The 14,743-nt window shown below is 38.7% G+C and overlaps 1 pseudogene; it reads left to right on the top strand.

Annotated features, from left to right (window-relative positions):
- The first annotated feature begins 13,452 nt into the window (after window positions 1-13,452).
- On the top strand, window positions 13,453-14,384 carry LOC118834801 (annotated as a pseudogene).
- Window positions 14,385-14,743: the final 359 nt, after the last annotated feature.

Here is a 14,743-nt window from a genome sequence, read left to right as displayed (position 1 = left end):
CTATAACATACCCAATACACCTTCTTTCCATTTATGCTTGAAACTTTCTAATAGACAGCCTACCTAGACTTTCTAATGGACAGTCTAATGGGTGGAACGGCCACCCATTCTACTTTGGGACAGCTCTAATTAGATGGAAATTTTTCCTAACATCAAGACTAAATATGCCTCTTTGCAACTTCCACCCTTTGACTCTGGTGACTCCTCATGCTTCCCTATAGGCTCAAATAGACCAAGTCTAACCTCTCTTCCATATGTCACTCACTCAAATACCTTAAAATGTCTATTGTGTCCCAATTGAGTCTTCCCTTCAACAGGCAAAAAATACCCAGTTCCATCCATCAGTCCCAATATAACATGGATTCAACGTCTTTTACCATCTTGCTTGTTCTTCTCTGCATGCTCTCCAACTTGTCAATGTCTTTCTGGAACCATGGTGTCCAGAATGAAACATAACATTCATATTGAGTTCAGATGACAGTATGGGACAGAGATATGGCCACATCCTTAATCATTCCATTTATGCCTCTCTTCATGCAACCCAAGACTGCATTAGCCTTTGCAGGTGCCACATCTTATCACTCAATTCATATTGAGTTTTTAGTCCACTAAGACCTTGAGGTCTTTTTTCTCAGACCATCTGTTATCTATTTATAATTCTCCATCTTGTACCTGGAAAATTAAAATTTTGTAACCAAATATAAGATTTTACATATATCCTTACTGAATTTCATCTTAGAAGATCAACCCAAAGGTATAAACTGTCAAAATCTTCTTGGGTTTGTCTGTATTCATCCAGTGTGTTCGTTATCCTTGGCACTTCTGTGTGTCATCTGAATATCTGATGACTTTATCCAAACCAGTGATGAAAAACATGACACAAGGCCAGCACAGATGCCTAGACAATATAGGGAAGACTTTTTGCCATCCACTAAACCATTAACAACAAGATATTGCAGTGGACAGAGCAGTGGATTTAGAGTCAGGAAAACTTAAGTTCAATCATGCCTCAGATTCTTACTACCTGTGTGTCCTGAGTCAAAAAGCATAACTTCTTGTGCCTCAGTTTCTTCATCTCTAAAATGAGGATTAAAAATGGTACCTACCTCACAAAATTTTTGAGGACTAAATTAATATATTAAAGTAACACATTATGTTAATACTAATTAAATAATATCTGAAAACTGATTTTGCAAAATACCAAGCACTAGATAAAGCTAGCTACCATAATGACTATACATGGAATCAGAAGATTATATTGTTGCTAATCCTTGTACCTCCCACTAACTCTGCATTTCACTGCCTTCTCTGCAAAAATGGAATTAAATGTTTTATCGAATGCTCCTTCCTTCAACTTACTAATACTCTTACTTCTGTGGCTTTTTAAAATTTGGATTTATGTATTGATATAACTTCTCAACATGTCTAGACCAGGTGTTTATTTTAAATTTCTGCATTTCTTGGTGTCAAATACAGGGCTCTGCTCATAGCATTTGTACATTAAATGTTTGTTGAAATGCATTGAGTCCCCCAGTTTCTAAATGAGAATTTGGGTTCAGTTTTCTGAACCAAGTCAGAAAGTCCTGAGTTTAAATCTGGTCTAAAACAAGGATGACTCTGGGCAATTCATTTAGATGCTTTCTGCCTCAATTTCTTCATCTGTAAAATGGGACTAATAATTGTAGCTGCCTCCTAGGATTGTTGCAAAGATCAAATGAAACAACACTTATAAAATGCTTTCCTAAAATGCTATAAAATCCTAGCTATTATTATTGATATTAAGTATTCTATAAGTTAGACTCAGAAGCTGAGACTGAAAGCAGTTAAGTGATTGCCCAGAGTCACATAGCTAAGTGTCCAGAGTTGGATAGGTCTTCCTGACTCCAAGTCTAATGGTTTGTTTTTGATTTGTGTGTAAGTTGGATTTAAGTGAGGCAGAGTTGCACAAAGTTGCCAGCCTCACTCTCTCCACCAGAGGTATCACAGTCCAGTGGCAAGACAGAATCAGGATAACTGGGGATGGTTCAAGATGCAAGGGATGACCTTGATGTCTTCAATGCCTAAACAAGCTCCTAGTGCTCCACAGTGCCTGTTTGAGCTGCTTTCTTGGGCATTGGAACAAATTGTTCTCATCTGCCCATTCCTCCAGGGGAAGTCTTCACATGTTTTGGATAGATACCCCACTAACTCAGCAATGGGTTGAGACCCCTAGGTTACCCTCTACCTGGATTAGCAGTCTGTCAAAACAGCTTATCAGAGTGTGGCCACTGCACGGTCCACAGCTTCCAGGAGGCGCAGGTGAGAGTTGGGTGGAGCAGGTGGATATCAAATGAGGAAAGCAGCCATGACACCACAGGTATTAGTCCTCCCTGAACACACTCTACACCCCGTACTGTTCCACTCTCTGTGCCTCCAGGCTACATGAGTAAATGAATCACAATTGGTAAGCAATAATAAAAAACCTGGATCACCCACTGCACCCAGACTATGCTTATGGAACACTCCTTACAAGAACTTTATGCCTCCATTGATAATCATGACCTTAAGGAGAATAGCACATGACCAACAAAGATGGAAGACTGACATTTTCTCTGATCTTCACAAACTATCAGAATTCTCCAAAATTGAAATTATGCTCTACAGATAAACCAACTTTAGCTGCTTCCATGATCTAGAGCACCAGGAACCCAAAAGAAACTTAAAAAAAACCAGTGAACAAAGGTCCAACTCAAGCTCAACCAGTGCCCTTTTCTCCAACATGCTACCAGCGACTAGGTTGACATCCTATGGATGCGCAACAAAACTCAATCCCACATTCCAGTCCCCTCTGCTTGTTTCTGGTGTTAAGTGGATACAGGCTCCAAGGTATGGAAGTTTGCTTGGGCCTCTGTAGCCTGTTCCATGACATTTTCCTACGCTACAGATGATCTCTGTAGGAGGGTAGAGAAAAAACAAGGGAACAAAGGAGGACATGTGTGTGGGCTTGAAATAGAATTCATTTAAACAGAATAGAACTCCATTCTCCAATATCACAAAGGTCAAAACTCCAACTGACAGAAATTAACCCCCACTGCAGTAGCATTAGTATAGAAATGCTCTGTACTGAGAGCCATAGAACTGTGGAATACAGGGAATGGGAAAATACAATGTGTGTTGGGAGTGGGGTGCTGATTAGGCTGTGTGACATTCTACCAAGCCTGAAGAAAAGAACCCAGCATTCCACAAAGGCTACTTCTGTCACCTCAAAAGTCATTTAGGGTAGAGACCTAAGTTGGTGAACTGTGAATTGCCCAGGGCAGGAGGAGGCTATGATGCCTTGAGATCTAGCTCCTAAGAAAGTCACCATCAGAGGGGAGAGAGTAAGAAAGTGAGCAACAGGAGAAAATAAGAGGAAAAATATTAAAATTATCAAAGTTCTCATGAAGAAGAAATCTGAAAGATCTCAAACATAAATGGATAAATAAAAAAGGAAAACATTAACAATAAAGCAAAATAAGACCTCCAGATACAGCAAATGAAATCAAGGGTATACAAATAAATACAGCAAGAAAAAAAATAATAAAATGATAAAATTTGGTGAGACAGATGACCCTGTCAAATTTGAGAACATGGAACCACAACAGACTCTTCCGGAACCTTTTTGAACTTTTTCAATTTATTAATCAGTTGTGTTGATTTTTTCCTCTTCTTTTGTTTTTTATCTGTAAAAACACTTTTTTAGTGAGATGGTTATCTCAAAGGGGTCTGTAGTGATATTGGAAAGAACTATAATTATGTAAAAAAGAGAAGTTATTAATAAGAACTTATTCAAAAGGAAAATAAAACAAGATAATTGTTGTTTGTTTGGATATTAGCAAGGCATTTGACAAAATCTATAATCCTAGTGTAAGGGATTTTGTCAATAGATTGCTACCTGATCAACTTTATTTTGTATTTGATGAACATTTGCCCAGATCCAGGGTACATACCTCTTGGTAACTTCTTGAGAGGATGATAGATAACTTATTAAGTCTCTGCAGCGGTGTCTTTTGCAAAGTGTGGGTGCCTTTGACTTTTTGGAGAAAGGACTCTTATCAGGAAGCATCACTCCTCACAAGGGTCCATGAAAAGGAAATTTAATTGAAAACATCAGAAAGATAGACATATGCTTGCCTACATGACTTCAGAGGAAAGTTCCTGAACCCTGGTTTCCTGGTTAGAAGAAGGAGGTGATAGTTCTTAGCCTACAGGATTCCAGAATCTAGCTAAAGAATGGCAATTCCAAAAGCAGTGGAGGCTATAAACACTACCTTATGAATCTAAGTTTGCCTCCAGTCACCCTTAACAGGGCAGTAAGAAAAGATATTTTTTGCTTTCAGTGACAAGAAGTTCTTCTAATCTGGGGAACTTGCAGACTCAAAAATGGCAAGAGATGCTAATTTATCCTTTCAACTCAAAAACTCTTCTCATAGTAAAGCACAACTCACAGTAAAATAGGTGCAATGTCTATCTTTCCCCCATGTTCTTCCCTCTAATTTAGATTTCTTAACCCTTTCTGCATCAAAAACCTCTTTGGCATTCTGAAAAAACCCGTGAACATTTTCATAGAATCATGTTTGTTGCCAAAATTCATAATTGAAGTGAATGTTAAATTACAATGAGTGGTCAGTGAAAATAAATATGTATTTTTTCCCAATGAAAGCTCACAATCTACCTGAAATGTATTGCTGGAACAATTACGAATACATGTTAAGAAATCATTCTCATTGGAGAGGCTGTGGGAAGGCAATTAGGTTCCTCCCTGAGAGGCTTCTTGGCAGTAGATGCCATTCAAGAGCAACAAGGCCCAATAGCTCTTCACAAAGCATTAGGATTCAACTCTCTTTATTAACCTGCAGGAGTCAACAGCTCCACAGACTTTCTGAACAATCATCAAAGCAATTGTTCTTTTTCAATGAGAACATTTTCAGTGAAGATGCTAAAGATTCAGGTATCTCAAATGAAAGGCTTCTGTTTTCAGCCTTTGGCTTCTTGCAAGTCCTTCAGCACTTAGCTTACTCTCCTGGCTTCTTCTTTCGCTTCTGAGATTTTCTTCGTAAAACTACTTCTCTGCCTTTTTATATTTTCTCATTAATTTTATATATATGTATGTATGTCTATTTTTATATACGTATATATGTACATATTTCAAATGAAGATCTGCCTTAGCTCCCTCCTACCTCTTCTCGTTCCAAAATCCTCTGTTACAAACATGGATAAAACAAGTTTTTAGATTGGCCATGACCCTTGCCCTCAGTATTTCTCAATGTGCTGAGTTCATCAACTTTCTATCAGGAGGTAACTGGCCTGTTTCATCATGAGTCCTCTTGAATTGTGGTTGGTTATTGCATCAAACAGACGTCTAAGGCTTTCCAAGTTGATTGTTCTAACAATATTGCTATTTTGTATAGAATGTTCTTCTGATTCTGCTCACTTCACCTTGAATCTGTTCATACAGTTGATCCCAGGTTTCTCTGAAACGATCCCTTTCAACACCATTTATAGCACAATTCAAGCAATATTCCATCACAGTCATATATATTCATACTCAGTCATTTACTAATAGATGGTCACCTTTTCAGTTTTCAATTTTTTGATGCCACAACTAAACTGCTGTAAATATTTTATACATATAAATATTTTTGCTTTTTCATTGATCTCTTTGTATTATAGACCTAGTAGTGGTATCACTGGGTTAAAGAGCATGCACACATTAAAGGCTTTTGGGGCAATTTCCTAAACTGCTTTTTAAAATGGCCGGATCAATTCATAGCTCCACTAACATTGCTTTAATGTTCTTATTTTACATATGGCATCATTGTGTGTCATTTTATTTTTTGTTACCTTTGCCAATCTGATTGTTGGGAGGTGGAACCTCAAGGTTGTTTCAATTTGCATTCTTATAATTATTAAACATTTGGAGCATTTTTTCATATGGCTATTGAGAAATTGGATTTCCTCCTCTGAAAACGACTTGTTCATGTCTTTGACACTTACCCATTTGAGGAATGGCTTCTATTCTTATAATTTGGAACAGTTTCCCTATATATGTTAGAAATAAGCCATTTATCAGAGAAACTTGCTGCAAATATTCCCCCCATTTAGCTGCTTCTCTTCTAATTTTAGTTGCATTGGTTTTGTTTATTTTGAATAATATAGTCATCGCAACAATCCTGAAAATTGGTGTTATTACTATCCCCATTTTACAGATGAGCAAACTGAAGCAAACAGAGGTTACATGACTTGCCCAGGGTTACCCAGCAAGGAAATGTCTAAAGCCAGATTTGAACCTAGGTTTCTTGACTCTGGGCTTGGTGATCTATTTCCTACAGCACGTAATACCACTAATGAATGCTCTTACAAGAGAAGTGATCATTCATAAAAGAAGATCTAGATTTTAGAATGAGTATCATTTCCAAGGATTTAGTACTTAGAGAGGCCACTTATCCTGCCTCAGGAAAAGGGGAATCAGAACTCCTTTGGAGTGGGGGAAGGGCAGGTAGAAAAGTGGGAAAACATGCATCCAAAGAAAAGATATTGAGGCAGATAGAAAAAAAAGTGACCAAAGCAAGGGCAAAGATCAATAAGGAATGGTCATAAGAAAGGGTCATAGGAAAATTCCTACAATGTGACAATCCAATACCTATCATTTTTGTGATTTAGGGTGGTCTCTGGACAACATCATATAATTATAGTAATAATAACAATAGAAAAAATAGAAATAAAATACATATATAGATATTTAGAATGTTAGTTCCCTTTAAATATATTTTATTTGATCATCACAAAAACTATACAATATAGGGTTTATTATCAACATTTTATTGATTCAGAAACTGAGGCTCAAATAGGTTAAGTGACTTGCCCAGAGATGCAGAGCTAGTAAGTGTGAAAAGCCATATTCAGACCCAAATCTTTCAAATAAAAACCCATACTCTACACCAAAAGCCTCCCAAATGATGACTTAGAAGGACTTAAAAAATTATTGATACTTTATTAATTGAATTGATTTAAATTGAATAATCAAAGAAGTTTGAATAATTCAACAAATGTTCAGTGCTGAGCTTTGTAATGGTAATGTAAATTCGAAGCTATTCCCATCCATTAATATGCCCACATGAACTGCTTACGTCACATGGAACTCTAAGTCACATACAGCCTGTGGTAGGAGGAGCTTGCTGAACAGGTGGAATAGGAAGGATGGAGCAGAATGGAGGAAATTGGTCAGAACAGTTAGAGCTAAGGGAGAGAGAGGAAACAAGCAGGCAGCTAGCTTGTGAGTTTTTGTTTGTGGGAATGCCAGAGCAAGGGGAAGGCTTTGGGATGGCAATGCCCCTTATATTGTTGTTGTGTATGGATTTCTTTGTTGCTGTGATGGATTTGGCTTTCTGGTATTTGAATAAATGTTTTGGTTCTGTCATCCATAAAGAGAGTCAGTTATATTTTGTGATTCAGAAATACACTAGCATATTCATAGTTGGCGTCAGTGATGTGAATATTGCATTGGTGATATAAGCTTTTAGTGGAACAGTTAAGAGGGTTTTTTTTTAAAGATCTGGAAAAACTCTGAAGGACTTATGATAAAAAACACTATACACCCAGAGGAAGAACTAATGGAATCTAAATACAGATCAAAGCATACTTTCTAAAATTTCTTTATTTTTCTTGGGCATTTTAGGGGGAGGTCTTTTTCTTTTATAATGTGGATAATATGAAAATACATTTTGCATGATTACACATGTATAACCCAAAAAAAGATCTTGACCAGTTATAGAATTGAGAGGAAATTTAATAGGAATAAACATGTGGTCTTAGACTTGAGTTGGGAAGGCAAATGACAAAGATAATATGTATGAAGACCAATTAAAGAACTATAGATGTTCTGAAAAAGAGAAGACTTGGGTTGGACATGACAGCTGTCTTTATGGGTTTGAAATTATCTCATATGGAAGAGTGATTGGACTTCTACTTCTTGGTCCCAGAAGAAGCAATGAGGAAAAATGAGGGAAACCCACATTTGGCTCATCAGAAGCAACAACTTTCTTAAAGCACTGCAACAGCAGAATGGCATGCCCTGGGAAACAGTGGGGTCCTTCCTGGGAACATAGTAGACGATTCAGATTGGACTGAAGAGATTCTGAGGGACTTGCCTGCTCAAGATCTCCAGGGTTTGGGAACTTCATATGTGATATTTCACAGATCTCACGGTTAAGAAGACTTCTGCCATAGTTTCCTGCCCATAGGGAGTTTAGCTGTGAAGGGATAGGACATACAATGATATGGTTTTTCGACTAAAGAGTTTGGGGAATTCAGTCTCTCAGGCACTAGAAATTTCAAATATTCTTTCCGTTCCTTTACAGGACCAGATACCAGCTATCTCAAGCCAGGAGAGAGTCTGCTTATGACTCCCCGAGATATCAACCGAATTGCCTAAAACTCCCCACTTTTTCTGGAACCCAAAATATCTGTCTTCCTTGGCCTCCATTCCAGGAGATATTCAGCCAAACTTGTCCTGTTGATTATGTTCAGTAATTGATTGGATGTAGTAAGGGTTGGGAAGGAAGAGAGTAAAAGAAGTGAGAAGAAAGGGAAAAGAGAAGCAGCCCCTTGTTGCACAGAAATTCAAGGAGATTCTACCAAACCCAGCACCAATTAAATTGTAGCCTAATCCACTCCATAAAGCAAGACAAGCAGAGTCTCCTTGAAAGCCCAAAGTTCAGCCCAGGACCAAGTTTGGAGGAAAAACAAAGGAAAGTATTATAAGCCCTATACTCTGAGTAATATTCTGGTTCCATCCTTGCCAATAAGACTTTGGTCTGATTATTTTCATTCTTGGACTTTGAGCCATAAAATGGTGATCAAAATTCCTTATTGACTTCATGGTGGTTTTTTGTGAGAGTCAAATGTGATCAACATTGTGGAATTTTTTGGCGACCTTAAGTTATCTCAGAAAGATGAATTCTTATTTTTGTCACAATATCAGAGATATGAGTCTGGTGTGGCTGAATCCACCTCAGCCAAGTGTAATCCAAACACCACGGACAATCTTTAGCCAGAGGTAAGTTTCAGATGCCCTAATAAAAACCTTAGTAAAGACAGAAGGTTGTGCACCTAATCCCATATAAAAGGTACTGGGCTATGGTAAGGCCTTTGCATACAAACTGTAGATAACTCCTATGATTCTACAGACCTCTGAAAGGCACTATAGGCTGATCTTCTCACTAAGGGCACAAGTCACAGGGATAGGGATTGTGGTAAGGGCAGGGGAGGTGATGGAAGGACTTCCTACACTAATGATAGCTGATTGGCAGGCTGAAACCATTTCCTATGATTTGAAGGTAGTCAATAACAAATGGAGCTTTCAGAGGATGGGCTGCAATTCCTAGGGAGATTGTCAGGAAAAAAATATATGATAAGAAAACAGTCAGAGAATCTATAATATTTGGAGTATGGTCCATCAATGTACCTATATGTCTGGTTGTCTGTTTTATAGACATTATATAATGTAATAATGATCACTACAATGTATATGCACTTGCCTTAGATTTTCTTAAATTCAGCAGGAACAGTTGCCTCTTCTATTCACACATTGCTTCCTACTGTCTGCTACCAGTGATCCTAATATAATTCTTATTGACTGTGTGATCTCTTATCCATTTTATCCATTTGGTGTTTTTTCCTTCTCTCTTTCTGCTTCTGATAGGAGTTAGACCAGATGATCTGAAATGCTAATTTATAATTCCTGATTCTATTATATTCCTCTCTCCAACTCTCCATCCTTTCTGCAGTCTATTCCTATCCCCATTCTTCTACACTCTCAGACTTTTGCTGAGGATACAGGAACAAAAATCAACTCATGAAAAGTAACCAGTATTTTTTGAGTTCTACTATGAGGGACTATTCCTATCCAAGAAGTGTTTGGTACCAGGTTGTGTACTGGTCATTAGAGCAATAATACTGTGAACTAGAGACACTGATCAATAGTCAGTTAGTTGTTGCATTTATCTGCCTCCAAAGATGTGGAAAGAGAGACAGAGAAGGGAGCCAAAAAAGAGTAGAATGGTTTTAAGAAATAGGTAAGAGTGGATCTGTGATATCATGATGGGGGAGATAACTGTTTCAAATATTTGAAATACAGTTATGAGAAAGATAAGGTATGTTTTCAGCAATCTGAACTATGAATAATGCATGGAAGTTGCAAAATAATTCATCTTGATAGTAGGAAAAACTTCCTAAAAAATATAGCACTAGGACTCTACAAGAATCACAGGCAGATATTACGCCATGCCTAGGAGCAATTTCAGGAGGTTTCCAGGAAGGGGAGAAAAGGACCATTAGGAAAAGGACTTCCACAAGCTGTGTTACCCCTTTGCAGCAACTCCTCTCTGAATTTGATCCCACTTACCTCTGCATGATCTCCGTACTTGTGGGAGAATATATCACTGCTGTTTTTTTTTTCCATATGGAAGGATAGGTTATTTTATACAAACAGTCATGCTAGTCAACCTTAGTAAATATCGCTCTCTAGAAACCAATGAAGGATATGTAATATATATGAACTCAAAATTAATAGAGGAATCATGTTAGCAAAAATTTATAAGTTTTATAATGTTTTATAAGTATAACTATTAAAGTATTTTAAATTACAAAGCATTAAAGTATATAAGAAGAAGTTGATGAGCATGAAGTTCATAAGTATTAGAGAACCATGCACAAACCCCTCAGGGCTACCCCTATGACCTTGAGGGGAAAGATAGTCTGAGTGTGGGTTGGGAGAGTAATCTCAGAGTATATCCTACACTCGTGAAAAAGACTTGAGGATCTTAGCAGAGGATAAGCTGAGTATGAATCAGCATAGATGTTTGGCCTGGACAAGATAACCCTTCTGGTTGATACTTCTCTCTTACTGGCCAGCAACCCCAACAGGGTCTGGTCTTGCTACTACCACCAACAACCCCCAAAATGAGGAAGAAATTCCTTTTCTTCATCTCCCTGTGTATTCTCTCATATGGGTTTCAAGGTATCTGCCGAAAATTGATAATGTGTGAACTTCTCCTATCTTTTCTGAAGTGGTAGTTTTCTTTAAGTATTAGAAGGGCAGGCAAGGGGAATAATAAGCTTTCCTTAGCCTAGAGAAGACATGTCAAAGAGACAAATTTAAAGTTGACCTCAGAAAACAAACAAACCAGCAAACAAACTTCTTAACAAGTAAATATTTGAAAATGTGAAATGGTATCTCACAAGATGTATTGGATCCCTGCCAATTAGAGGTCTTCAAGCAATAGCTAGAAAATGACTTCTCATTTCTAAGATTTAATGAATTCATCACCCTACTTGGTGATGGATTTCAAAGTCTTAACTCAGTGACCAGGCCTTCTTACCCTTCAAAATTATTCCCCAAGTCATCATCTTTTTCCTATTGGTGAGTTCCTTCAGGGAGTTCCCCACTGTGGGAAAGAGCTCAGGGTTGTCCTTTGTTATCCTCCTGTCTGTGCCTCTGTCCCCAGGCTCTGTCATAATGCCTTTATATTGGTAACTTCCCTCTCCCTGCCTCACCCCTCTTATTTCTTGTTTTTCTATCCCCAGCACTGAGCACAGTGTCTGTCACAGTAAATTTTTCATAAATGCTTACTGCCTGCCTAACCATGTAGGAAGAGCTCAGTATGCTCTTTTCATACCTACGTCACATTTTCCACAGGTCATGTTGGGAGAGTAGCTATAGGTTGGACTAAATGACTTCTGGAGTCCATTTCAATTCTGAGGTTCAGTGCTTCTAGAATTCTCAGAGGGATTAGACTTCTAGAAATTCTGTCTCTTTTAATCAGACTGTTCCTGACTTTTCTTGTTAGTATAAAAACATACCCGGTAACCCTAAAATTGTTTGAAGTTTTTAACTTGACCCTATTCTGTCTGTCAACATCAACCTACATCTGTCTTCCCTCTACAGTATCATTACCCTGAGCCATGAACTCCAATAAGGTTTTTTTTTATTTTCAAAAATATGTGCATCATAGGAAACGAACTTAATTCATATGGTCAGCTGGGATGGGCTAGAGAAATCTGAGTTTCAAGGGACTAGAGAATGGAAGTCAGAACAGGAAGGTGTCATTGCCTGGAGCTCCCAAAACCCTTTCAGGGCTGATGGAGCAGAGTCTCAGATACATGCCCTTTCATATACACAGCTTTAGGCTATCACAGGGCAGATGTAGCCACACAGGATCACGAAATACTGAAAGGTTGAACCCAGCCACTACCAGCCATGTGTAGCTACAGTATATGAGAAAGGGAAAAACACAAGCCCAACAGAACACCTTCCCCCAACACACAACAACATCACTCATGTGAAAATGATCTGGAGGTTTTCAGTGAACTACAAGCTCACTAGGGATAAGCAATGATATGGCAGACAAAAAAACCTAAAGAAAACCTAGCCTACATGAAAGAAGACATAGCTTCCAATGAGAAGGTGATCATCCCATTGTCTTTGAGCATATTCTCACCTCATCTGAAATTCTGTAATTAGTTCTGGGTACCACAACTTAGGAAGAGTAATGATGATCTGGAGAGGTTGCAAGGGAGAGCAAGCAGGATGGTGAAGGGCCTGTGTAGAAAAGCTGAAGGAACTAGAGTTACTTGAACTAAAGTGAGAAAACAGGTAGCACAGGCTGTCTTCACATATGTAAAGGGATATTATGTGAGAGAGAAAAGAGATTTGCTATTCAAGGACTCAGATGGTAGAATGAGAGCATTGGACACAACTTGAAAACAGTCATATTATGGCTCAAGAGAAAGGAAAGTGGGAGCAAACCCAAAGTGGAATAAACTCCCTCAGGAAGCTGAGAGGTTTCCCATCTATAGAGGTATTCAAAGAACAGATGCCCACTTGCCAGGTATAATTTTCTGCCAGGATGTTTGTGGGGTACAGTTTTGTCCTCTGTGTCCTATGAGGTCCCATCCATTTCTATGTGATTTTATGATTTCAGTTGAAGAATGAATGGCCCAGACATTCAGTCATACCAGATCACTATCCTCTCCTCTACTATTGGCTACAGGAATGGAACTGCCCTGTCCATGGCATCTCCTTCTTTATCCCAGTGTGCAATCATCTTTGAAGTGTAGAGTAAGTTTGAGGTGGTGTGCATAAAATGTTCATTTATCAATGTGGTTGCTTATATTTCAAAGACTATGTGAACTGGAAAGAATCTTAAAAGTCATTAGGTTCAAGTGCTTCATATTGCTTTGAGGTGGAATGTGGAAAGAGTGACTTGTCCAAGATGACAAAGGTAGTAAGTAGCAGGGACAGTGACAGAACTAAGAAATTCCGAGTCAGAGCCCAGTCAGAGTCAGAGTTTTTTTCCATTTCACATACAAGGATAACTATATTTTCATGTCATGCTCTTCTCATTTCTATTTCTCAGCAGAAAAGTCACTGCCATGGTACCAGGAAACCAAACACAATTTACTGAATTCATCCTGAGATTTTCTGAAAAACCAGATCAGCAGGGGCCACTCTTTGGGCTATTCTTGGGCACATATTTGGTCACAGTGGTTGGAAATCTGCTCATGATGTTGGCCATTGGTTCTGACTCTCACCTCCACACTCCCATGTACTTCTTCCTTTCCAAGTTGTCCTTTGTGGATATCTGTGTGGTATCCACCACAGTCCCCAGGATGTTGGTGAGCATGTTGCCACAAAACAAGGTCATCCCCTATGCTGACTGTCTTGGCCAGATGTCCCTCTTTATTGTTTTTGCTTCTTTGGACAATTTTCTCCTCACTGCAATGGCCTATGACCATTTTGTGGCTATCTGTCACCCTCTACGTTATGCAGCCATCATGAGCCCTCAGATCTGTGGCCAGCTGGTGCTGCTCTCCTGGACAATAAGCTTTCTAGATGCCCTTCTTCACAGTCTGATGGTAACACAGATCCCTTTCTGCACAGAACATGAAATTCAACACTTTTGTGATATTTCTGAGGTTCAAAAACTCTCTTGTTCTGACACTGTCATCGATTATGTCTTGATATATTTTATTACTGGACTGCTGGTTGTTCTTCCTCTTACTGGAATTATTTTCTCTTATAGTTAGATTTGTTCTTAAATTTTGAAAATCCCATCTGCTCAGGATAAGTATAAAGCATTTTCTATCTGTGGGTCTCACCTCTCTGTTGTTTCTTTATTCTGTTGCTCAGGGTTTGGAGTATATTTGAGCTCCTCTGCTATCCACTCTCCCTGGAAGAGCACAGTTGCTTCAGCAATGTATGCTGTGGTCACTCCCATGTTGATACCCTTCATCTGTACTCTAAGGAAAAAAGACATAAAGATACCCTTAGGAGGCTCATTAGCAGAATTGCCTCCTCTCAGTGATGGGGCTGGCTCCTGCCCCTAAGAATGGGACACAGGTACTTCTTGGGAAAATATTGGGAGGCAGGAATGTTGCTTTGCTCAATTCTCTCTCCCAGTCAAATCCATCCTTCATTTATCCACTAAAGTGACTTTCCTAAAGTACAGGCCTGACCGTGTCACCTATACCAAGCAATGCGCTACTGCCTCCAGGATAAAATACAAATCCTCTGTTTCATCTTCCAAACCTTCATAAGCTAATCTCTTTCTTCCTTTTCACTTTTCCAGTACCTTGCTCCATGTCATGTACTCTTACATGGAGAAGACACTCCATTTCTTGGCTCTGATTATTTTCTTAAGCTGTCCTCCATGTCTGGAATACT

This window comes from Trichosurus vulpecula, chromosome 1, assembly GCF_011100635.1.
Source record: "Trichosurus vulpecula isolate mTriVul1 chromosome 1, mTriVul1.pri, whole genome shotgun sequence".
Classification (NCBI taxonomy): domain Eukaryota; kingdom Metazoa; phylum Chordata; class Mammalia; order Diprotodontia; family Phalangeridae; genus Trichosurus; species Trichosurus vulpecula.
This window is presented reverse-complemented; position numbering and strand designations above follow the sequence as displayed.